General features: G+C 39.9%; 1 protein-coding gene across 3 annotated transcripts in view; it reads right to left on the reverse strand.

The window, feature by feature from the left end:
• The window catches only part of SORCS1 (sortilin related VPS10 domain containing receptor 1), a 558,796-nt gene that overhangs the window by 218,499 nt on the left and 313,169 nt on the right, over positions 1 to 27,128 (reverse strand). The window lies entirely within an intron of this gene.

The following is a 27,128-nucleotide window of genomic DNA, read 5'->3' on the forward strand; positions in this document are numbered from 1 at the left end:
CTACCTTGGACCAAGGCCATGAAACTGTTTTCACCAAGAAATGAAAGAGGCGGGACAGACTGAAAGGAAGGAGGAGGAAATGTAGGAGTGCATTTTCTTCCCTCTAGTAGGGCTCCTTGGTTTTTTTCCCCAAGGTTATTTCCTTAATCTGAAATATTTCCCATTGTTCCCCTAACCCCAGCCCTCCTTCCTGCTGAGCCTTGTCTAGTCTCCATTTTGGGGGGATGAAACTTGTCACAGTCTTTTGTGAGAAAGGTGGAATGAAGTAGAAAGAGGATGGAGTCCACTGGTTTTTCTCTCCATCGCAAACCCTCCTGTTCACATCAACGATATCCCATGTCATCCTGCCTTTAGTCTGATTTTCTGAGTCTTGAGTCAAAGACTGTGCATTCGAAAGCCTGCTCTGGGTATTGTCCAAAGGCTCCTTTACCACCTGCTAACATATTAATAGTTTACTTAGTTATTTTCTTTATTGTCTATATATTCTCTCTAGAACACAAACCCATGAGAATAGTGATATTTCTCTATTTTTATCCCCACAAGTGCCTTCCCAGCAGCTAGAATGAGGTCCAGCATATATTATATATTCAATAAATATTTGACATGAATGAATGAAAGTTAAAGGAATGAATGGAAAGTTTTTCAGAGTAGTCACATAGATCTAGAAAGATGCCCAAAGTAATTTGAGCAGATATGAATGTAAGTTCCATGGAAAAAGTCATTGGATGCCCTTCTCCATCTTTGGCCTATTGACGAAAGAATATGCTGTACTCATGTAAAGATTCACAGCTCCAGAGGCTTGGGACTTTCTCCTTTTGAGGGTTAACCGTGGCCATAGCAGTGTGAACAATCCACAACAGGAGCAAGACAGAGGAGCTGCTCTGAAAACAGCTCTTTACTCTTGTTTCACGCCTCTAGGAATATGTGATAAAGCACCTCATTCCCGACTCTGCAGGTTGCCTTTCACTCAGTCCAAGTGCACACCTTATGCCTCCAGTCAGGTGGCCTTAATGCTGCCCACTGACTTCTTCCCCAACAGCTTATTCATTGGCACTTTCTGAGTTTGGTTTGGAGAAGCACGAAAGATGTGCTTAATGTGTGGCCGTATGAAGAGAGATCACAGCAGCCCAGGGTTTAAAGATTACCAGCTAAGGATGTGGCGGTTCCAGGAAAAGGAGAGAGAGAGAGAAAGGAAGAAGAAAAAAAAAAAAAACTAGAGCCCTGTCGTAAGAGAACAGAGTGCCAGGCAAACGCACAGGACTTTCTCAGGCATTTGGAGGCAATCGTATTAAGACCTCAGGATAGTTACTGTCATATTCCAAAGTGGTGTCCGATCACGGCAAATGGCACACAACGATCTCACACCAGACACGCTCAGCCTGAACTGTGTTTATGTTACCCAGGATGAATTTCAGGTTCCTCGCTGTTCTTTCACCCTGCCCTTCTCGAAGAGGAGAAAGGGACGGATGAAGTGGAGTGAGTGGAACGCTGTGGCTGTCAGCTCTGTTCCGGACAAGACGAAGAGCACACACAATACTGGAGACTAATTGCCTCCCCTCCCATGTTCTGGTGAAGCCACTGTCCATCGACCATAAATTCTGACAAAGTAATAGGTCTCTCTGTCTTGTAGTCACCAAGCAGACAGTGTTCCCTTTCTGGATAACTGATGCAGAACCATCAGGTAATCTGCTAAGTACAAACTTCCGTGTCATCATTAAAGTCTACTGTATGTACTAAGTAAGCAAGGACGATCAGATGGCTCCTAAATTCACAAGAATATTTCCAGGGGATTTCATATTTACTGGCACACAAAAGCTGTCATTTTCCAAAAACAAATAAGTCATCAAATTATCATATTGCTTTGTGTCTCCAACCACAATTAACAATAATATATAACAGCCTTTTGCACTACTGCCAGCAAGTAATTTCTATGATAATATGAAGAGGCTCAATTTTATAAAGCATCTATTATCTCAGGCAAGGTGATTTTCCCCACTCCCCTGCTTTCCTATTTCCCTGTAAACCAGAATATGTTTACTCTCTTCCCACAAGTGCGGATCTCACCACCTGCTTCTCCTGGCAGACTACTTCATCAAAATAAAAACCTGGGCCTACAGAATATCATCAAATCAAGCTGATTATTTATCATTTATTTAAAATACTTCTGATACTCATTTATACTCTGAGTCAACAAACTGTATGAGATATTCTGCATCTAAGTACTATTGGATGGGGGAGGTAGAATAATACAAATATTTTTAAACATTAAGTAAATATAACTCCTGGCTTCCTCAGTCTTTTCTTCTGGGTACTAAAAATATGTAGACCAAAATCTCACCATTTCTTTACAGTCTTCACCTAAAACCTTCTATTTGGGAATTTGACATTTTGGAAATTATAGAAGATGTCAGGATATTCCCCCCTGTAAGATTTACAGATGTATCTGTATTAGACAAACCTTCCAGTGGTTCCTCTTTCAAATCTCTGCTCCAATCCACTCAAAACAAACAGGTCAGTCTGGATCCATTTTTGTTTAGCCATTTTTTATTGCAAAAACAACTTTGTAAGACTGCCAGAATTCAAAATAAAAGAAAAATAGGGACTTTCCTGGTGGCACAGTGGTTAAGAATCCGCCTGCCAATGCAGGGGACATGCCATGACTCCTGGTCCGGGAAGATCCCACATGCTGCGGAGCAACTAAGCCCGTGCGCCACAACTTCTGAGCCTGCGTGCCACAACTACTGAGCCCACAAGCCACAACTACTGAAGCCCACGCACTTAGAGCTCGTGCTCCACAACAAGAGAAGCCACCGCAATGAGAAGCCCACGCACCACAATGAAGAGTCGCCCTGCTCACCGCAACTAGAGAAAGCCTGTGCGCAGCAATGAAGACCCAACGCAGCCATAAATAAACAAACTTACAAAGAAAAATAAATTGACCCTATCCCATCAACAAGTGAAACCATGTTTGTGCCCCCTTCTACTCCTTTATCCGCAGCTACATATCATATCATGGATTGAGTTTTTGCTTGTTTTTTTTTTTCATTTAATATTATGGCCTATATTCATTTCCACCTGAACTGTAAACACACAAATGCATACACACACATTAATACACACACATTAATACACACCACTGTATACAATGTATTTCAATTGCTTAATCACAAGCTCCAACACAGTTAGGTTACAACTGGTTCAGTGGTTGAACCATAGTAAGTGCTTAATGAACTATTAACTGGATTAGTGGAATCTTATTATTTCAGTCTTCAAATTAGAATCCTTTAGTAATTATATTTCAAATGAGTTAAAGTTTGTTCTGTCATGTTGTAGTTTATGAAAAGTAAATATGTTAGTAAGCAAATAAAGAATTTAAGACCTAAATAGAAAATGTTTAACCCATTTGAGAAAAAAGATACAGTGTAAATAATAAGTGTGATCCAATCTTTAGACGAAAATGATGCCCTTTATAAATAAAGTTCTAAGCCATCAATATGGGCTTCCTTGGTGGCGCAGTGGTTGAGACTCTGCCTGCCAATGCAGGGGACTTGGGTTCGAGCCCTGGTCTGGGAGGATCACACATGTCGCGGAGAAACTGGGCCCGTGAGCCACAACTACTGAGCCTGCGCGTCTGGAGCCTGTGCTCCGCAACAAGAGAGGCCGCGACAGTGAGAGGCCCACGCGCCGCGATGAAGAGTGGCCCCCGCTTGCTGCAACTGGAGAAAGCCCTCGCGCAGAAACAAAGACCCAACACAGCCAAAAATAAATAAATAAATTTATTTTAAAAAAAAATAATAAAGTTCTATCTTTTCAAGATGGTATTCTACTAGGAAATATTATCAAAATAGAAACTTCAAATTAGTGAATATTCCTCAAAAAATAATAGATTACATTCCTTAAATATATTCAGTGATCCCTGTTTTTGTTGATTTACATTGGCTATCTTCTTTTGGCTTTCTTTTTTCTCCTTTTTAAATTAATTTATTTATTTTTGGCTGTATTGGGTCTTCGTTGCTGCACATGGGCTTTCTCTAGCTGTGGCGAGCAGGGGTTACTCTTCGTTGTGGTGCATGGGCTTCTCATTGTGGTGGCTTCTCTTGTTGTGGAGCATGGGCTATAGGCATGCGGGCTTCAGTAGTTGTGGCATGCGGACTCAGTAGTTGTGGCCCACAGGCTCTAGAGCACAGGCTCAGTAGTTGTGGCACATGGGCCTAGTTGCTAAATGGCATGTGGGATCTTCCCAGACCAGGGCTCGAACCCATGTCCCCTGCATAGGCAGATTCTTAACCACCGCTCCACCAGGGAAGCTCCCTTCTTTTGGCTTTTCATGTGACTCTGAATAAATGGTGTTTTGCTGTGTTTAATCCTCTGCATTCTGGAATACAATCTGAATGACAGAACTTTAAAAGACCTTTATAAAAGGCATGACTCCAAACTCTGCAGGATTCCTGAAGTGAGCTCTCTAAAAAGAGGGCTTGTGTGCCTAGCATAAAGCTTGTTCCACAGTAGGTCCATCCATCTTTGTAAATGAACAAATGAATGAATAAAGCAATGAGTCCTCCTCGTCCCTGCTTCTGCTAAATGCAGTTCATGGATCCCTGGGACATTGAGAGTTCTGAGTCCTCTGAAACAAATCTCTGCTGTTCTACTTGGAAGTAAGTGGGGTGGGTAGAGACAATGGGAAGAGTCTGCCCTTAACGGGAAAGTAATTATTCTCTGTTCCGATCAGCCCATGAGTGATTAGAACCAGTTTACTCCTGTCCTGCAGGGTGTGCTGCACTCACTGCATCTACAGGTGAACTGTTTTCCATAGAAAGTCAATAATGGTGACACCGGCTCCCACCACCCAATTCTAAGCAATCGTTCATCATCCACTTCAGGGGAAGGAAAAAACTTTATTTGCTCTTCCTAGAGGTGATAAATGAACGTGAAATGCAATTTATAGATTTCAAATATGTCACTTCTACCTTTTTTTTGGTATTAGTCCTTCGGAAAGCTCAGTGTCATCAAACATCAAATGCATCTCCACTCTCTTTGACTTGCTCCAGGTTCAAAATAGGGTTAAATGATGTAATTCTACAAAACGCTGCTTGACAGCTTCCTGATCCTTCCAGGTGTCTACTCAGAACATTCCTCCCAGAAGAGCTCCTACCATTTAGTCTTCCAGATTCTTTTCCTAGGTGTGTTGTTCTTGGAATTCCATTATCTACCTATTTAGGCAGGGTGGAGTTATTAATAAGAGGCAGCTTCACCACCCCAAGGCATACATTTTTTCCCACCATTTCTTTGGTCCTAGAGCAAAGAGTATTTACTTTATGTGTTGTTTATTATTTGTTTGCTCATTTGTCTACTCCTTGTCATTCAAGAAGAGGTAATATACTAGGATATATCTCTTGCTTTGCTCAAGGCTTAACTCAGACCCAGATGCCCATATCACAGGTGCATAATAAGTAATTTCCATAGTGATAATGACAATGACAAAGAAAATAACAATAGCAGCAATTGGGCACTCTAGTTATCTAGCCACTCCATTCAAACAAAAATCTATCTATAAATAGTATAAGAGGCTATCTGCAAAACTCTGGCTCCAATATAAAAAACAAATTAAGCAAAATATAATCAGAGCAAGTAAATAATTGGCTGACCCATGTGGATGGAAGAGCTGCCTATTCCCAATGTGAGGTGGGCATTTACCCTTCCCAGATGAGCTGAGGGTGAAAGCAACAAGTGCTTAGCAATGGGCAACTGTTTGGAGGACAGTATTAGGGAAAGTTGCACAGGATTCCAGAATGACCCATGAAAAGGAAGTCACTGAAGTACAAACAACAGTGAGAAAAGGAGAGGAAAGTTATTAAAAAGAAAAAGGTTCTATCAAGTAAACACAGATAGAAAAGAGTCTGTAGAAAGACGTACCCAGTGAGCAATCACTTGTCCTAAGTCCCACTCTCACCCTCTCCCCCAAACTCAGTGAAGCTCACCTAATGTTAAGTAATCCACCCATGTTCATTAACACGAAGGAGGGTCATTCAATACTAAGAGATCATCTTCTTGTGACCTGAATATTGATTCAATGAAATTGGAGAGAAACAATAGACCATCTTCTTGTGACCTGAATATTGATTCAATGAAATTGGAGAGAAACTTCTGCACTGTATTCTGTAAGTTTACTTCTGAACTTTTTTTTTTTTATGAGCACTCAAAGCTTTTGAATTTTCAGGGGGAAAAAAAGAGTTTTCAAGAAGTGTATCAAACAATTTCAGTCCTTCATACTTCTCTTAATAGCCTTAGAAGACCCAACCTATTACCTATTATGTAATAATAATGATAATTCAGTCAATACTCTTTTTGCCAAACCCTGTAAGGCACAGAATAGTAACACTCACCAGAAATGATAACATATGGGTTACATATCGGTTACACTCCTTGGAAGACAGTTCAAGAAAGAAAGTTTATGGAAGATTGCTTCCGATTTCTCTTGGGACTGTGGAACACAACCCTCTCTTTCGAGTTAACTTAGAGAATCTAAAACTAAAAAGCACCATTTCGCTGTGAGACTCTGTTCCCATTACTGTGGTCCTCTGCATGCATGTGGACAGGTTGATATGCTGGGCGGAGTGTGGGGATACTGAATCACATGCTTGTTTTCCACGAGAAGAGTCATGACCAAATCCTAAACCTGACCTTTGTCAATGTTGTGGGTGTGTGTACTTCCTCAGAAAAGAGGAAGAAAGTGAGTTTAGTGAATCCCACTCATGCCATGAGAAGAAGGAAAAACAAACCATAAATATATACTATAATCACAGTATCCCGTGGGGCCTAACTCCAAAGATGGATTTGGGTTTCATTTCTGCCATGTCTCTGATGCCAATTTGAAGATCTCACAGCTCACTTAATCTTTTTTTGAGCCTCCGTTTCATCATTGAGGGTAGTGATACTATAAAAAAGCTCATATGTATTGAGCATCTGCTATGTACCAGGCACTCCACTAAACCTTTAAAATATATTACCTCATTAAACTGTTAAAATACTTCAGATCGATATTACGTCCATGTGACAGAAGAGGAAATGAGGCTTTGAGGAATGAGGTGATTTGCTTAAGGTCACACTGCTGATCAGTGGTAAAGATATCTATGGGATCAAATAAGATCATCTGTGTGAAAGCAATGTTAAGCTTTGTGCCAATGATACCATTATTACTTCACAAAGAATGTCACATTAGTACTGTACGTTCTGATAAAATGTGATAGTTGAGTTCTAAAAAAGAAAGAGATAAATCTTGTTTTACAAATATCTCATAAAAATATTGCCTAGATGGGAAGAAGTGGGGAGGCAATCAGGGACTAGGAGTTAAATAATGGAGATTCAATAACAAGATGATTGGTAAGATATTCTTGAAGAAATATAGATAATTTTGGGAGGGGGCTTTAAATATAAATCTATGGAAGCAAAATACCCAGTCCTGGTTCACACTCAGATTTTTCACAATGGTGCTGGCCTCCTCTTCCTTATTCTTCTACCTTCGCTCCTCCATAAAACTGGTTTTATTCTTTATCATAAGTAGGGGTGGAAAAAAAATGATAGAAATGGTCAAAAAAGCTCTGACCTAATGACAGTACAGGTAAGGAAACAAACATTTCCATAAAGCTTGTTCTCAAAAAAGTTTATGTTATGGAGCTTCCCTGGTGGTGCAGTGGTTGAGAGTCTGCCTGTCAATGCAGTGGACACGGGTTTGTGCCCCAGTCCAGGAAGATCCCACATGCCACGGATCAATAAAGCCCGCACGTCACAACTACTGAGCCTGAGCTCTGGAGTCCGCAAGCCACAACTACTGAGCCCACGTGCCACTACTACTGAAGCCCACACACCTAGGGCCTGTGCTCCGCAACAAGAGAAGCCACCGCAATGAGAAGCCTGCGCACGGCAACAAAGAGGAGCCCCCGCTCGCCGCAACTGGGGAAAAGCCCGTGCGCAGCAATGAAGACCGAATGCAGCCAAAAATAAAATAAATTAATTAAAAAAAAGAAAAACACCATTCACTTAAAAAAAAAAAAAGAAATTCTAGTCTGTGGATTTTCAGGATACATAAACTGCCCAGATTAAATTATAGAAGAATATATCCATTAAATATTCATTAAAATGTGTATAATTAACTATTCAGTAAGAGAGCCCATATCTAGGCATTTCAATCCCATCATTTAATTAAGGATCTCATGCTATAAAAAATGAGTTTCTTAAGAGCAAAACCAGTTCTTGTCCCTTTATGTTCACAACAGAACCACCAATATCAATTACGACACAATCTAGCAAAAAAATGGGATATTTACTGTTCTCTTGGGTCTTAAAATAAACTGACTGACTTTTTAGGTAGCCTTGGACCAAAACAACAAAAGGCCATTTGTGAATGGTTGAATGGTAAATGTGTCCCAGAAACATACAGCAAGTTTAATTTTCATTGTGCACAGGCTGGTATAAAACCATCTACAATTTTCATTTTATGTTTTTTATTTTATATGCATCCTGCTGTGTAGCTCAATTCCTATGGCTACTAGGCCAACCCTACAAAACACTCATCTGCTCCAAGTTACTACCAACGGGGAGTCCACACTTTAAGAAAATATCTACAAAACCAGCCCTCTTGACTTCAGTGGCATTTTTCAGCCCCACGATTCAAAAGGAATAAAAAGGATCCCCAAAAAGGGTTCAAAAAGAACAAAAATTTTGCCTTCATAGGACCTTTGCAAACACACGATCTTTATGTATCTGGGCTAATATCTTTTATGGATCTAGTCACCACAGTTGCTCAGAAGTTAGCATCCTTAATAATCAGAATGATACCTAATCAAGGTGCTATCATACAATCTAATTATAGAAGTTCCATTCTATTTTGTGACTATGTAAAAGCATTTTCCTATTGAGATTCACGTTTGTGATGGGTTGAATATGCCCATAAAGATACCATCATTTACAAAGTTGACTGATCTTGAAAGAGCTGCTTTGACCATATGAGAGACTGTTCACAGGCAGTTTGGTTTTCTCCGAATGGATCAGAGATGAGGTGAATATATGTCATATTTTGTCCTGTAGAGTCCTGCTTTCCTCCTACTGTACCATCATAAATATTATTACTGACACTCAGAAATATATGGTTTGGACTATAAATTATATGATCATCCTACAGAGTGGAAGATTTCTTTATCTGAAACCCTCAGAGAATTCTTCCCAAAAGTGAATTTTCCCAGTAACCGAGCAACTTTTAAAAAACAGTGACCATGTTTAATTAAAGAAGAAAGTGCTATGTAACGTTTAAATGAAAATGACATGTATGTTATATACATGAGGTCCTACAAACTCATGGATAGACCACACCTTCCTTGACAGAATATACCATATATCATTTACCATTCCCTGAAATCCAGGGTCGTGAAAATACAACTCAGTTAATTCATTTGACTATAATATAGCAATGCTTTCTGGAACTACTGAAGTGTGCTGAGCTCTCCGCTGAACATGAAATAGTTTTCTAGGTTCAAATAATTCCCCATACTCCACCCATTAATTCCATACTTTTCCACTGTCAGACAGGCTCCTACTAATATAATAGAAACCTCTTTTCCACCTTCAATCTAAATAATTCTTCTGATGACATATTTTATTAAATTAAGAACACATTCTCAAAGTAAACCCTGTTCTAAAATCAATTTATGTTTTTTCTAGAACCCTCACTCAAATATCTTGATCACCAAATGAAGCCTTGCCTGTATAACACTGATGGCCACTTGCCTGTTCTTAGACATTCTAGAATTTCAGTTGTGTGGACCAGCCTATAAACCTGGCAGGCTCTTCTTTGGAGCCCACATTGATCATCATGTTTTCCTCTGAAGATCACATGTGAACTGTGTCAGGCTGCAGCTTAGTCTTGTCACTGGGGAGCCTCTCAAACCTGGCCCCTCCTCAGTTCACAAACAGCTGGTACTGAATCTAATTCCTTCAATTCGGAGTAAAAGGAAGAAGAAAAGAGCGCTCATAATGATAGGGGTGTAGGCTTTAAGTTAGCTGGCAGGTGTCCAGTTTTTGATAAATATCAATGTACCAATGATACAATAACTTTGTTTCTTTTAAATTATTCATTTTATTTGCTTTAAAATTTAGTATTTTTTTCAAGTTTGAGTAAGAATTAACATGTGTTCATTGCAGAAAAGTTTGAAAAAGTACTCAGAAATAAGAAAAGAAAAATCACTCAAACATCACTATGCAGAAGACATAATTGTCACTAACATTTTGAAGTTTGCTTTTACAATCTTTGTTTCCATGCATATATAGATACACACACATACATAAATGGGAGGGAGACAGAGAAAGACACACACACACACACACATACATACACACACACACACACACACACACACACACACACACACACGGGGAGGAGAGGAAAGAGAGAAAGATTGGTTTACATAGCAAGAGAGAGTTCCAAGTGATACTTTCTGCTTTTTAACCTGCTTTTTCCACCTTAAAACTACATTGCAAACATTTTCCAGGCTATTAAATATTCTTTAGTATTATCATTTTTTATTGGCTACTATTATAGCCAATTCAAATTCTACTGAATTTGATTGATGGAAACACCACTATGCAATTAATCCCTTATTAGAAGGTTTTTAAATTTCACTGATATACTCTTATGACCTAATGTACATTAACACTTCTGTACATCAACTATTATTTCTTCAAGTAATTTCCTTAAAGTAGAATTTATGTTTCAAAGAATAGAAAGTTTGTTACCTCTTTGGATACATATTACCAAATGTCTCTCAGAAAAAGAGAATACTAATTCATGGTTCCCTATCAGGGACATGGGAAGTACCTATCACCAACACTACCTTTTTTTTTTTTTTTCCTCCTCTCTCTTTATAATGTTTTCTAAGCTGACCAGGGAAAAAGGTATATTTTGTGTCAAGACACATTACTAATGATAGTGAATTTTTCTTCCCTCCCCCGCTCCTTTTCTTCCTTTTGCCATGTGTGTTTAGTCATTTGAATATCCTCATTTGGTAGACTGCCAGTTCACTGTTTTTCTCCATTTTAAATCATGATTGTTACTCTTTTTCTTATTGATTTATATATATATTGCCATTCTTACTTCATAGTCTATTTGTAACAGTCTATCTATGCACATTTTCAATCTTCATCTAAGTTTCTAGAAAAAAGCAAGAAAGTATCATTCTGCACATATTATACAGGAGTAGACATAGAAGACCCCTGATAAGCATTTCAAGTTTGAAGGCAATTAAGAGATTAAAAACTCTAAATCACACAGGCACTTCAGTAATTGTGTTCCCTGAATAAAGGAGCCACAGAAAACATGATTTCTCCATTTTGACTCTATCATCAATTCATAGGCAAACCTTTCCTGTAACCCATTTATCATAAATTGTAAGATGTTAAAAAAATACTTCACTTCACAAAAAAACCCTGCAAGTTAAGCTACTATTTAAGAAGATTTTATACATACATGACATTTTCATTTAAACTTTACACAGCCCTTTACGAATGCTAATTAAGATATTCCAACTGGAAATTGAAGCAAACCACAAGGGAGTGAAATTAGGCAGTGAGGGACATGATAATTTCTCCAAGACAATTTCAGAGCATTTTTGGCATTTGTATGGCCAACACCCAAGAACCTGGTTCCCAGGTCTGCCTTCTAAACATGAGACCACCAAATAAGCAGGTCTTCTAACCAGTGAGTATGAGCTCAGAGTGGTTATTAACCAACATGTGCAAATGTGTCTAAAACACATGACAAACTGTCAACTAAACTGAATATTCCCTCTTTGATACAATTTACATTGAATTCATAATTGAGGCACTAAATGGAACCTTATAAAATCTGTCTTATCTACAGGATATTTTAACAAAAATACAGAAATACCCTCAACAAGATTCTTAGATTCGGCCTTCAGGTATTTCAAGAATGAATAGAAAACCATGACTTTTGAAATATAAAGGATTTTTTGAGAAAAATGTTTTCACTCCACTCTAGGCCAGATGTTCACCATTCAACCATTTCTTTCTTCTCTCTTTCTCTCTTTTTTTCTTCTCATTTATTTAAGTAAGTTTTAGGCACCAAGTGATAGCTATTGTACTTAAGACTGGGGATTAAATTATAAATGAGACACTGAAATGCCTCACTACACTGTGAATTCTTCTACAACTGGCTCTGCCACAGAAATAAGAGGTACAATTCAGGGGAAAATGCAGTCGTACAGGTAGTAACACATACGAAGTATTGTGAGAATACAAAAAAGTAATTTTTTTCCTGTTGTTGGAACGAGGGAAGGAGCCATTGTGCACTGGATTCTACAATGGGTTTTGAAGGAATGTGTAGGTGTTTGATAGAAGGGGCGGGAAGGATTTCACGGCAGAGGAGTCAACCTCTACAAAGACAGAGAAGTGTGAACACACACTGCATGCTCAGGTCATAGTGTAACAGGGAAGAGCCAAACCTGACTACATGTTGGATCTGCTTCTTTTACTTTAACCTTTGCTTTCCGCTGCTTTTGTTCACTAAAAGGATACTGTCTCTACATAATGGCCTGCCTCGGGGAACCCTGCCCCTCTGCCTGAATGTTAAACCAAAGTGCCTTTGTTCCCGGAAACATGCGGACCCTGTCCACCTGTGGATGGCTGCAAGAAAGAAGAAATTAACACATCCCTTCCCCGAGGCTGGCCATTCCAGGGGACATTTGCAAATCTTACGGGCTTTTTACTTTACTTCCTCATCTCCTCCCCCTCTCTGTTCTATAAAAGAAACTGGCATCCAAACCCCGATAAGATGGTTATTTTGAGACTTTAGTCTGCCATCTTCTCAGTCTGCCGCCTTTCCAAATAAAGTCGTCTTCTTTGCCTCAACACCTCGTCTCCGATTTATTGGCCTGTCTGTCGTGCAGCGAGCAGTGCAGCTTGGACTGGGTAACAATAGCAAGTTCCGCAGTATGCCAGAAGTTAGGTAAAGCAGTCTACAGCCAAGTTAAAAGAGCTTTACTAGCCATGCAAAGGGGTCCTGACTTAAATAGCCAAAGGGAGTCTATTTATTCTGAGCCATACACACCAATTCAAGATTTTAAAGCGGGAAATAAAAAGACTACAGCTCACGTGGAAGGACCACTTTGGAGGTGATACAGAAGTTGGATTAAAGAGAAGAGAAGTTGGAGGCAGGAAGCTCACTTAAGAGGTTGTTGCAATAGTTCAGCTAAGAGAAGTGTCAGGGGTCTTCCCTGGTGGCGCAGTGGTTGAGAGTCCGCCTGCCGATGCAGGGGACATGGGTTCGTGCCCCGGTCCGGGAAGATCCCACATGCCGCAGAGCGGCTGGGCCCGTGAGCCATGGCCACTGAGCCTGCGCGGCCGGAGCCTGTGCTCCGCAACGGGAGAGGCCACAGCAGTGAGAGGCCCTCGTACCGCAAAAAAAAAAAAAAAAAAGAGAAGTGTCAGGAACACACGCAATCTTAGACCAAATACCAGTATCCCTGAAGCTGGGCAGTTAAGCCTTTACCATGAGGAATCCAATCCACCAGAATGCCAATCATACTTTATAGTTATTTCCAACCAAATTTATAAGTACTGGAGATTCCAAAAAAGATTTTTCAGAAGCACACCCCTTGGGAAAAGACAGCTGAGTCTGACAACCAACGCTCTTCAAGGATCTAACAGGAGAGAAGAACAAAGAAAACATGTCTCCCAATTTCACACTTGCCAATGTAATGAGCACATGTGCCTATTTAATGTTCAACAAATTTTCCAAGCCACAGAATGTGGAACTGCCACAAAGAAAACCATAAGGCTACAAGGAATCATTTCCGTGAAAGACTATTTTCCTCGGCAAGTAGCACAGTGAAATACAGAGGTTAAAACTCCATGGTGCACAGGCTGACTCTGACCGGTCTCCAAGTTCTGTTTGATGTAAATAATGTTGGCCCAAAGAGCACTGTTGATCAGCCAATTTTCCAACAAGGTCCAGATTGATCAGGACCATATTTCCATATGGTCATAACCAACAAGAGCTTTAGAGCTGCTATCTCCTATAGAGAGAGGTCAGGTCATATGATCTCTAGTTTATCACAATCCACATTATCCTCTGCTGCCTTCTCAGTACTAAACGCTGGATCTGTTCGCTCTTGTCATTAATAAGAGAAAAAAAATGCAGCATAACTTCAGACCTTAAATAAATAAGTACTGCGTCCTTGTTGCTATTCAAAACGGGACATCAAACAACAAACTGAGAGGGTGGAGATTACATTAGACACTGGGGATATTCCTCACTTCCCCCAATTCATAGGCTATCTCACTTTTTTTCTTTGAAATAAAACACCCGTGCCCAATGAATCCTTAGTCACATCTCCAGTTGCCTGTTCAAGCGATAGGTATTTGAATTGAGGCTCCTCCAGGAGCTAAGAGCACAGACTTGAACTCGATTCTCAGTTCTTATTACTAGTTATGTGACCTTAAGAAATCACTTATTATCTGATTCTTTATTGTCATGGCTATGAAATGGAGCTAAAAATGTCCATTTCACAGAGTAGGTGTTTACTACGATTAAATGGATCCAAAGCACAGAATTTTCTAAGCAAAATTCATAGTTGCAATATCATAAAGATTCAACAGTCATGCAAATTTGAGGAATAGTAGAATAAAGAAAAAAATTTTAAGGTTTATTTGATTTACTAATGTCTCTGAAAGGCACATTTGGAGGCAAAAAGGGAGATACTTTTTAACATTTGCTGAATGTATTTGAAGACAAAATCTGTTTTTGTTCATGGAGCTTCTAGAGAACTAGGGCTCTGAGGAACAGACTTTAGGAACTACCAATCAACTGTCTACTTTGCTGGCTCACAGAAGACATGTAACAGTTGTTAGTTCACTCTTATAACTGGCTCTAGGCTTTCTGTGGCTTTAGATGAATCTCATTACTCTGAAATTTATCTGTGAGAACAAGATACAAAAGAATAAGGATGGGAGCACTGAGGAAGAGATAGGTGATGTTGCGCTGATTATAGGGCTGGAAAGAAGCTCTGGCTCTGAGGACCCTTCTTGCTGGGAAAGATGACCAAAACCACATCGATTCTGAACCTTTAGAATAATGGTCTTTTCTGTTATCTTTGGCGTTTATGGGGGAACAAGACGCTTGCTTCATGTACTCAAGTTATCCAACATGATTAAGTTAAAAAACGTGCCACAATTACAGGACTATGAGAGAAGTCCAGTGTTCCACAGGGGAATGGTCTGTAAAGTGGGTGAACCACTTGACAGTCAAGGGGGAAGGAAGTGTGTAGTGAAATGGGAAGTATGGTTCACTTCTGCCGCTGGCTGGTTCTGGGACATTAGGAAAGTCGCTTAAACCTCTCTGAGCCCAAATGTCATCCTCTTAAAATACTGGGTTGGAAGAGAAAGTTAGTTTCTAGTGTCTCTTTTGGTTCAAACATTTTACAACTATTCTGGGGTGAAAGATATATTCTAATGAGGTAGGCAAATCAAATTTTATTGGATCAAATCCTTTATACCTATAAATAATATTACCTTTTCCAAAGATTTCATCTTCAATTGATCTTTTCTTGGCATGTGAGTCTTAAGTTTTGTCCTTATTTAGCAGAATGTGCAAGGAATACCTGTTTAAAAGAAGTCTGTGCTGTTTCTTTGTGTCAAGGGAATAATTTCTTAATTTACATATTGGCAGTTCAGGTTTTCTGAAATCAGAAATTTACCATAGGTAAACCTATGGTAAGAAGGACAGCTGAAAGAAAGTTTGTGCTAAGTGGAAGCTTTAAATCACAGAAACTTCATCATGCTTCTCAATCTAAGACTGCCAATTTTTAAGAAGATGTAGATCTTCTTGACATACAGTGTTTCTCACCAGTCCCTTTATCAAATCTGCTTTTTCCCTGAAGGTAAATTCTTCTAGTGCTGCATGATAAGCGTAAGTCCCACCCCATCCAGGCTCAGTTGCCAATGAAACCTATGAGATGATATTTACTTTTTTGAGCTAGAATGTAAAGGTCACTTTATTTATTAAAGTTCAGCCTTGAGCAAATATCTTTCATCACTTTTTCCTGGAGAAAAGGGTAGAGAGAAAGAGAAGTCTGGGAAATAGAAACTATTACAGATTAATTGATCTGAAGCGGAGTTCCCTGGATCCTCACCAAATTGAATTTGGCTCATCCATAGCTGAACCAGAGTTTTCACTTCCAAACAAGAATAAATCTCACATAAAAGAGATAGCACCTTTCTCTGATCAAATAACAACTGTTTTTCTCACTGATCTATCATCTTTAAGACATTCGGTAAGATTATCTACTGAGAAAAACAGTGCCACGTTTCTCTGGCTCTTTTTGTCTGCATCTAGTCCATCAAACACCTCTGAGCGTTTTGGAATTCGTAGGCGATAGGATCCAACCCAAATTTCCATTTTTCAAATATATCACTGAGCTAAAGGGTGTTTTGCTTTAAGACTAATTGAAAAGCAAGCTACACGATGCTGCTAACTTTCAGAAATCTTGACCTGAAAAACACCCCATCTTTTCAGTTCATGGCACCTATACTTAGGCGAGTTTCCTGAAAACTGCACAGTTTTTCTTCTAAGCTCTGAACATAACCTTTTTCCAATTTAGTCTCTTGCTGAGGAGGGTTTTTGGCTGTGCCAGAATATTGGAAAAACAGAGGACAGGAACAACCAACCAGGTGCAGCCATGAATTTTTAAACCAGGTCTACTGAAAAACATGCAAAACAAAGCCCCCCTAAGCACCCTTGGGGTAAAACATCAATCTATTATCCAGAATCATCTCTGTTAAGCGTCTGTACCAACCCCAGACAGATGGCCAATGTGCTTTTACCACCGTCAAGTCCATGCAGCAGCCACTCCTAGTTGATGGCTTTTGCAGGCTGGGGCTCTGAGAGAGCAGTCTGGACACGAAGGGAACAGCACATCCCCTGAGTGGCACAAGGATGTAGAAACTAAAATGAAGCACACAATACTCCAAAAACAAAAACAAAAACAAACTATGTATATAATTGAACAGTAGGCAAAGACTGGCCAAGAAATAAACCTATCTGACACAAAAAGTTTACTTTAACTTTCTTTGAAATATGAGGTACCATTTCTTAAAGGTCCTGAAAGGGGAACTGCCTTCTGTCACTTTATTCTTCCACGTCCTGCAAGGAAGCCTAGGAGCCTTAGATTCAGGCAGAGATCTCTATGACTGAAGGCAGAACTATTACATGCATTTCCACAAACACAGCATTTGGCCTAAGGAATAAATCAGGCCCTATTACAAGGAATCAAAATTGTCTGCCTGCCTTATTTTGCTGCAACTTAGACAGACTGAGCTTCTGATTTTTTTTTTTTTTTTTTGCGGTACGCGGGCCTCTCACTGTTGTGGCCTCTCCCGTTGCGGAGCACAGGCTCCGGACGCGCAGGCTCAGCGGCCATGGCTCACGGGCCCAGCCGCCCCGCGGCATGTGGGATCTTCCCGGACCGGGGCACGAACCCGTGTCCCCTGCATCGGCAGGCAGATTCTCAACCACTGTGCCACCAGGGAAGCCCTGAGCTTCTGATTTTGATGCACTATTGCAACTAGATATGCTGTCTCATCTGTAATCGACCTATAGTGAGTAGTATCTTCTAGCACTTCAGCTCTAAGCTATGGCGTCAATCTCTCAAGCAAGAAATGACAGCCTATTACTAAATAATTAAATGCACAAGTGGGACTTACATGCCATTGAAGTAACTGTTCACCTCCATGAATCATTTTGAAAATAAGTATTCCCTCAACAATACTTACATAAAGCCAGCATATGAATGCAAGACTTCCTAAAGGTTGGTATTGATATCTTGTCTTCTAGAACATTTCTAGGATTGTAAACAAAACCATAAATGAGGGGTTACTGTGTCTACATGTTGTAGTTCACCAATTAACCACCAACACCACAGACTGAGGGGCCAAAAAGTAAATAGGTTATGGGTCCATCCTGTGAAGAAACAGGAAGTCTCCCCTGCCCCAGCAGGCTGGGTAGGGTGACTTTCCTCTGTCCTTCCAAAGCACACTGGGTGAAATGCTATCTCCCCAAACCAATTACTCAGTGTTGTTGCTGCTGTTCTTATTGTTTATTTGTTTGTCTCCTCTACCAGATTGGAGTATCGATACCAGATATGGAATCTTTCATCTTCCTCTACTGTCTTCTACATAGTAAGTTGTTAATCAATATTTGGTAGTAAAATGGATAGAAACATAACTTTTTAAAATTTTAGGACAATTTACCCATCAATTAACTCATCAAGTATTTAGATGAACACTAAATATCCAAATATGATTATATTACATATGTGTCACAGTTCATAATTCTAAGGAGAGCAGTCAGGACAAAGAAAGAAAAGGAAAGAGAAAAATAAGGAAGGAAAGAGAGTAGGGAAGAAAGGAAAGAAGAAGGGAGGGAGAAAGTCTCTAAAGAGTACTGTTTGGGGCATTAAATTAAATTCCTGTATGTTCTTTATAATTAAAGTATAATTTTGATTTTTTACTAATTCACATAACAGCATATTTAAGAGTGCTTACCATATGCTAGGACCCGTTCTAAGGACTTTACACATATTAACTCATGTAAGGCTATAATTCTATCCGTCAGCTACTATTAGTATTACCATTTTACAGATTATTATACTGAGACACAGAGAGATTAAGTGACCAGCCCAAGATCACACAGATAATAAGTGGCCAGTGTCAACACTTTCACCCCTTATGCTATACAGCCTTATGCTGAATTTATAAGCATTTATTGAGGACATTCAAATTCCAAGTCACTCAGGCACATGAGGGATATATATGTCTAAGCCACTGACTCGTAATGCCTTATATTGTCAGTTCCTTTACCAAGTACAGGTTGTAACTTCTAAAATAGAAAGTAAGCATCCTGAGAGGAAAGACAAATTCCAGACAGGATAGAAGTAGAAGTAGAAACTGAAGTTCAGGGTTAGAAAACATATTTTCAGATTGGGCAGTCATATAAAGTATGAGGAGATAAGGTAAGCTGGCTTCAGGGAGGATTTGTCTGTAGAGAAAAGCAGGCAATGAAATAGGTGCTCGGCAAAACTTGACTTTATACAATTTAAAAAAAAATGCAGGAAATGCTGGTGTAAAAGCAGATGGCACAGGAAGGAAAGAACTATCCTTCACTCAGGGATGATCTTGTCCCTTCTGATTAGGAAGACTGGGTCATCTCTCTTTTCACCTGATCACACGTGATGGCCTGTATACAGACCTCAGGCCCAGACCTCTGCTCACCAAAGCAAAATCACCTTGCTTGCAGATTTAAAAGGAGACAATTAACCAACATGCCAAGAGGTAAAACTCATGGGTCTAGAATAAGAGTCATATTCTTGATGAAACAGATTTATGAAGACACTATCATTCCTGTAAACACCATGCCTTTACAAAGAAGTATATTTTATATTATAAAAGGAGCACGTATTTATTTGGAAAATATTGAGTAGTGGGGAAATATGCAAAACTGGGGCACCTATCTACACTGCTTAATGTATTTATTACAACAGGCTATAAGCATTCACCTACGCATGCACATGCAGAAACACCGTCTTCCGCCAGACTTTCACTCTCACAATACTTTGTGTGTTTGAGCGATTAGATTCTGCCTTCTTTTTTTTTTTTTTTTTTTGCGGTACGCGGGCCTCTCACTGTTGTGGCCTCTCCCGTTGAGGAGCACAGGCTCCGGACGCGCAGGCTCAGAGGCCATGGCTCACGGGCCCAGCCGCTCCGCGGCATGTGGGATCTTCCCGGACCGGGGCACGGACCCGTGTCCCCTGCATCGGCAGGCGGACTCTCAACCACTGCGCCACCAGGGAAGCCCAGATTCTGCCTTCTTGATAGCAATGGCTGAAGGTTGTTAGAATCCAAGCTATTCTGGTACTGGTAATGCTCAGTATCTCTTCCCCAACATCTATCAGCTCTTTAGGCCTCATTATCGCAATGACACATCTTGGCTTCTCTTCAGGTAGTATATTGTTTATTGATTGATGCGAATAAGGTAGGAAGAGTAGAACATTCTCTGAAAGTTATGAAGCACTGATAAAAGAGGTTCTGAATGCGGTATCTGTTGGAATTGTAACAGTTGAGGGATACAATGAGATAGATTACTGTGCATCTTCTCCCTGGCTACCAATCTAGGCTTGCAGCAGAGAATTACTGGAGAAAGTTTCCTATTACAGTTGATTTCTACAAGGACATTTTTCATATCAAAATCTCCAAACATCTACTGTACGAAAGATTCCTGTGAGTGAAACTGACATGCAACCATTTAACAATCCGCATATCTTACACGTTAAATTTGAGGAGGATATGGGGCCAATTTGTGGGGAATAGTGTCAAAAAATGAGGGCATTTAGGAACAAGGGGTTTCGTTAGAAAGAGAAGGTTGGGCAAGGCACAGGTTATTCAAACAAATTGATGGGAGAGAGAGGGTGGAAAAGTACTTGTTATAATTGCCGCATCAAAGAAAATCTCTTCTTATTCCAAAAAGGAGACAGTGTTCCCAGGGACTCATTCAGCAAGTTGCCACATTGGTCGCCGTTTGGGTACATAATTAACAGCTGTGTTTATGGAAATAATCTCATGCTCTGGGGGAAAATGTATAGTGAAATGTTGTTTTTTAGAACAGACAAGGGGATTATGGTTAGGAATTTGGACATCTGGAAACAATGCTTGAGAAGGAGAACCGTCTAGTTCAGTGATGTCATGGATCCAGCCTGCATGCTTCTTGGATGTCACCTGAGACAAGACATGAAGGAAAGTACACTAGCTACACACACAGACCTAAAAACCCTATTCTAGGAAAGCAAAACATCTTCAGATATTCCTGAAATCCTTCTGAAATCTAAGGTCAGGTAACACTATTCCCAGATTCAGAGGACTTTTGTGTTTAAATCACCAAAATCAAATCCTTCCACAGAAGTCTCTGAGTAAATGTTAAGTAAGTATAAAGAGTTTTTAGCAGTGGGAAAGGGGTTTTCATCTCAGTATCTCTGAAGGGCAATGGATGAATGAGGGAATTCTTGAAATTCTTCTGGGTGAACACTCCACCTGCCTCTGAGCCTTTTACACCAGGACTTTGCGGATATAATGGTAATTTTATTCCTGGCTTCTCCAAATCTCAAATTTTCGTATCTCAGTATGCTTGGATTTCTATTCTTTAATCAACTCCCTGATTCCAGTCTATTACAGGTGCTTCTTCCTGTCTCGTCCACGGTCGATAATACAGACTCGGTGTTTCCATTTGCTATGTGGTTTCTCTCAAAGTCAGTTGCCTGGAGGATAGAAATGTATCATCTCTTTCAGAGGTTGGTCTCATGCTGCTAAATCCTTGCCCTGTCTGCACTCCTGCCCCTCTCTGACTCTCCAAAATGGATATCTGACAATACCCATCTTCTGTCTACAATTTCCAATGTAATCCCGTACCTTTCAGCACATTATTTAACTTCTTTACCATGGTACACAAAACCTTTCATGACCTGACTCCTGGCTCGCATAACTCAATTTCCCCATCCACACTCTAAGTGACTCTCAGGAACTGTCTGCGAGCCCGTGAATACTCTTTGTCACCACTGTTTGTTCAGGCAGATGTATTTTCTTATCCCCTCCACTAAGAGTTAACTGATCCCTCTTTATTTTCCTAATCCTGCTTAGATATCACCTCCCTTGGAATGCCTTTCCTAACCCTCTGCCTACCTTACATCTGGGTCAAGTTCTCTTTCCGTGAGCTTTTATTTCAGGAACCCTGCCTTCAGTGTGACATAATTAGAAATTAAGTTTTTACTATATGATATAATATGCATTTTTTACTAGATTGCCAACTATGGAGAAGGTGTATCCTGCCCATCTTATTCCATACCCAGATTATTACCTCACGTATAGTAGATGGTTGATAAGTGATGGCTGAATCAATTAAAGAGCATGGCCTTATCTGTGACACAGCCAGAAGCTTGGCACGGACCATAAAACCTTGACAAACAAGTTGAGTGGCCTGTAAGCAATTTGAAAACTCGTGATAGGATGTGTCTCCCTTCTTCAGCTATATTTTACGTTGCCCTTCCAAGCCCGGCATTAACAACCCCATCCCAGAGTGGGAACCATGTCAAGTCATCCAGCCCAGTGTCATTAGTGGAGGCATATGGTGGGACTCTGGGCCGTGTTCCTTCTTAAACAGAAGGCTCTTACTCAACCTAGGAATGTCATACTGATAGAAACTGGGCCCATTTCTGTAGAGCTCTGTCATCCATTCTGGAGGTGAAAGGGAGGATGGAAGCAGGTGCAGAAGATGGTTCCTGGTTCTTTTTGTTTTTCACTCAGAAGGTTCCCATTTCTTCTCTGCTTCAGATACACTGGGTGACACTACTCTGAAGAGCCTATACAGAACTTCAAATATAGCTATCACTCCAGCAAAGCTGCATCCTAGAAGTGTGAGAGAATCAAGCTGGCGTTTCACGGTGACGCGTTAGTGATAAGCAAATGCCACCATCTGAAAGTATTACAGGATGGGAATTGGAAGCCAGGCAGGGAAAATTAATAGCAGTTAGAAAGAATGAGCCTCTTTCTCAGAGAGATGCTACAGGTTAGTATGAAATGCACTAGTTCAGAGAGTTCTTCACTTTAATAATGCCTAATCAAAATATAATTATTTCAATTTAAGTCTTTATAAAACTTTCATTTTTTTCCTGTTTCAGATTTGAAATTCCTTTTAAAGCAGCAAAATGAAAACCTTAAGAATGTAGCTTTGAGAAAGTATTTATCCAAGGACAAATTCTTCTATGTGATAAGCAGAAGCAAGAAAAGCAGGTTACCGACAATACATTTTTTTAAATTAATTCAATCAATAAAGTAAAGAAGATAGATATCACTTATATACCACAACCACTGCAAAGAATAATAACATTTAAACTTCACATAATAAAGGAAATAACAAATATAGAATACTTTGTTTAAGGAAGGTGAAGATATCATTTTGAAATCTTTTGAAGTAAAATAAAAGGAGGGAAGACACTATTGTCTGCCAAAGATAAGCTTCGGTTATCTAGAAAATTCACTTAAATAGAGCACTAAAATCTCCTAGCATGGTGCACCTACAAAACAACACTGAAATATGTGGATCTCTTAATGAATACATTATATGGCAGCAACCCCACAACACAGAAGTATACTCAGAATTAAAGCAGATATTCTGGGAAAAAATACCACTATTTCTAAAGATAGATAACCCATTATATGGGATATAAGTGCTCTAAGAAAAGGGTATTCATTTATATCTACTTTTGCAAACTAGTTCCTGGTTATTTCATATTTCCAGAATGACCTTTCACTGATGCCCTAAGATTACGTGCAAACTATAAATATGAGAAATCCAACTGCAGAACCATTTGTATCAACCTTAGGATCCAATTGTCATGACCTTTTAAGCCTTCCTACACACTATAGATTTATCACTCCCAGGACTTCCAAAGGACCCGAAAAGGCATTTTATCTCAACATACAGCTTTTAAGTTCATTCACTGTAATCACTTGCTAATGGACATCAGAGCTGCAAATTAGATGAAAATGGTGTTTAGAGATAACAAATCAATTGGTTAGATTAAAGTATGTTATCCAACAAGTATCAGAAAGCCTGATAAGGATGCTAAGAAACTAACTGTGGAGATTTTAAAGGATTAATTTACTCCTTGAAGAGGTTATAGATCTTGGAATCTATTACCTTCAGGGCCTCCATGCAGAAAGCCAGCAGCTGCAAATTACTACTTAGTGTTACAAAGTAAAGGTCAGGTAAAGAGAGCAGATTGCAGTAGGCATCAAAGAAACTAGAGTATGTTAATTAGTAAAGACTCCATGGCATTTACATGAGATCTTAAGGTTACTATCCATTTAACTCATTAAAAAAAAAAAAATCCTATGAGCTATTTTATTCCCACATGCCAGGAAGATTAGACAAGTTGCCCAAGGCCATCCAGCCTGCTGACTGGTTTGTCATTCAGAGTTCCCAACAGTGAATCGCGCCATCAGAGAACTGATTTATGTGCCCATGTGGCATTTGGGTATGGCATTTATTAGTTTTCATTTTATTTTATTAGTACAATATATATTTTGCATAGCACAATAATCTACAGGAAATAGAGAAAACAGGGTATTCAAACAATAGTGAAACTACAAATTATACCGCAAGCAAAGTCCTGTGGGACAAGAACCCATATGATGGGAGAGGAAGCCTTTTAAATAAAGAAGGAAACTCTACCTTCCCTATTACCCATGACAAATGCATAATTGCTTGGCTGTTTTCAACATCCTGTCCCACTCACTTAGTATCATGCTATAAGTGGAACTGAGGCACTGTATTTTAATTTTCACAGTCCTGAACAGAATATCAATAAAGGCATGGGAGAAAAGCACATATGTTTACCATCCTTCTCTTGGAAATTGAACACAATGAGATTAACTCAGGGGAACCCAACAAGCTTTCCCTTTTTTTCTCATCTTTAGATTACTTCTGTAGCTGCTTAGCTTGTACTGTAATGTAGGTCAATGACACTGTCAGAGGTTTTTTGCTAACATGACCATCTGCTTTGGAAAAAGAAGGAAGGAAAGAAAAAGGCAAGGGAGACAGGGATTCCATCAGTTAGGAGGACGCAGGGCTGGATATATATATATAAAAAAAAAACTTTCTCCTCCTAACGTTTGCGTCTGGATAGAGACCAAACCACAACACTGAATAAGGAGCTGGCCCTTTTGAAAATGTAAACTTGTTTGAATGGCACTTAAGGCATGATGATATACTAAACTGTTTCACTGACTAAGCACTGAGACTCTGGTTGCCATCTCTACCTCAAAAGCCCTAAGGTCCTATTGCCTGCCCTTCCCCTCTGGGCTCAGATGTTGAGTTTGCAGATCTCAACAAGAAGAGTGGTTTCTCTCGACTGCTGACTTCTGGCTGTGGTTTTCCAGGCTTTTCACTGAGACGTAAAAGGAGGTCCTGACCCTGCAAAGGCATAAAGCTTCCCTGGAAACCTTCTGCCAGGGTAGTGATATTAGCAGCAATTGCCCTGGCCAGATTCCATTCCAAGCAACTGAATTCCACCAGGCAGTCTGTGACAAAAGCCTTTTTCCCATGCCGTCTTCTTGGGTTCTTTTGCCGGGAAGATACAGGCTGCTGAGCTCCAACTACTTTGGGGTTAAAACAGAGTTTCTGGAGCTAAGTCATTTGCAGAACATGCACAAGCGAGCCCAGTCACCACAGCCCCCTTTGCCGTCGGCAATGATTCCCCCATTAGCTTACAATGTCAAGGCATTCTTGAAGCCTTCCCATTTTCCAACATCCAGCTCCAAACTTTTCTCTTTCAAAGAGTCCTTCAAAAGCCTGTCCTGTAGGAATTAATCACACACTCTCTCAAGTTTCCTCATCATGGTGTTAATGCAGCTTTAGAATATGTAATTCAGCTCCATAAATAGGCATCCCTTTGTGTTTGTGATTTCCTGGTCCTTGCCACCATACAAGGAGCTAACAGGACACGTGTCATTATCCCTACTCACAGATGAAGAAATACTGGTACCTAAAACTGTGTGGCTTTATGTGTACATCAGAGGAGAGTATATTTAAGGCCAAGGGATGAGTGATGCCTTTCGATAAAGAGGGTGGTAATTAAAATCAGGAGACTGCCATCTTCATCCTAGTTAGGGATCTTTGTTTTCTTTCTGAAATTCCCTCTGCACTGTAGGTGGCACTTCCCTTTTATAATTTTGCAAAAACCAAGCCCCCACCTCCCCCCAGAAATGACTGAAAGGTGTAATTCTTCAGAAATCTGCTTCCTACTTCTTTTTTTCCCCCATACACATTCGTTTGTCCATACCTCAACTAATGCCTCTTCCATATAAAGCACACCCTCCTTCCCCATGGTCACATTTTTCCAAAAAGTTGTCTTGGAAATAACTATAAAAACATTGACCTTGTATACCTGAACCTGATTTTTCAAATCGAAATATCTTTTCATATATGATTACATTTTTCTCTTAATAATCCTAAGAGGCAGGAGAATGAATACTTTCTCCATTTTCCAGATGGAATAAAATGTTTGGGATTCTACTACTGGTTCTGAAATAAAACCACCTGCTATGCATCTCAGAACAAATGGCTCAAACCCCTCTGGGCTTCACTCTCTCCAAGACTGGTCCCGCTACTCATACTTGCCTAAAATAGGACCATCTGCCCCTTGCAGCAAAAGCTCCCTGCAACAGCAGGCATAGATGATCTCCCATAGGGGGAAAAAGAATCTCTCATTTTGCAATTGTTCTTTGAGTTTGCCCACAAAGGGCACATCAGAATCGAAATGTCCAATGGATTCTGAGTTCACAAAAGGCAAAAACCTGGTACCTTGAAAGAAAATTTGTGTCTAACACATAGTACTCAAGGCTATTCACCATGTGCTTTGTGTGTGTTGTTTCCTTTTTATTGAAGTATAGTTGATTTATAATATTATATTAGTTTCAGGTGTACAGTGTTCATTTCGTGTTCACCACCCCCCCATCCATGTTATCTTCCCCACCGCACAGAGGAAGACATCCTCAAGCACACACACCAGTGCCACTGAGGCTGGGACTTGGGTGAAGTTTGGCTGCTCCTGGAGCCTTACTCTTAACCAAGCACTCTTCAGCATTCACCTAAATGCAGGGAGGATAAAGCTACAACGCTCCCTGATGTTTCCAGCCCCTTTCCTGCTGCCACATACAGTAGTAACACTGCTTCTTCTTGTTTCCTTACAAAACTTTAGAGCTAAGCCACAAGAGCAAAAGGAAATAAAAAGGATATTGAACTTGTTCAGAGAAAAGCTGAGAGGTTCTGAAGCAGTCGTCCATTTTCCTGCCAGTTGTAACAAAAACAAGATGTGGGATTCGAGCCAAGTCATCAGACTCAGATTCCTTCTTTACATGCTTTTCTTCTGGCCGAGGCACACTTTCTTCCTTCCTTTCTTTCTTTCTTTTTTTTTTTTTTTTTTGAGGGAGGGGCTATTTAGTCAAAAACAAAAACCCCC

The sequence above is a fragment of the Orcinus orca genome, chromosome 14 (genome assembly GCF_937001465.1).
Source record: "Orcinus orca chromosome 14, mOrcOrc1.1, whole genome shotgun sequence".
Taxonomy (NCBI): Eukaryota; Metazoa; Chordata; class Mammalia; order Artiodactyla; family Delphinidae; genus Orcinus; species Orcinus orca.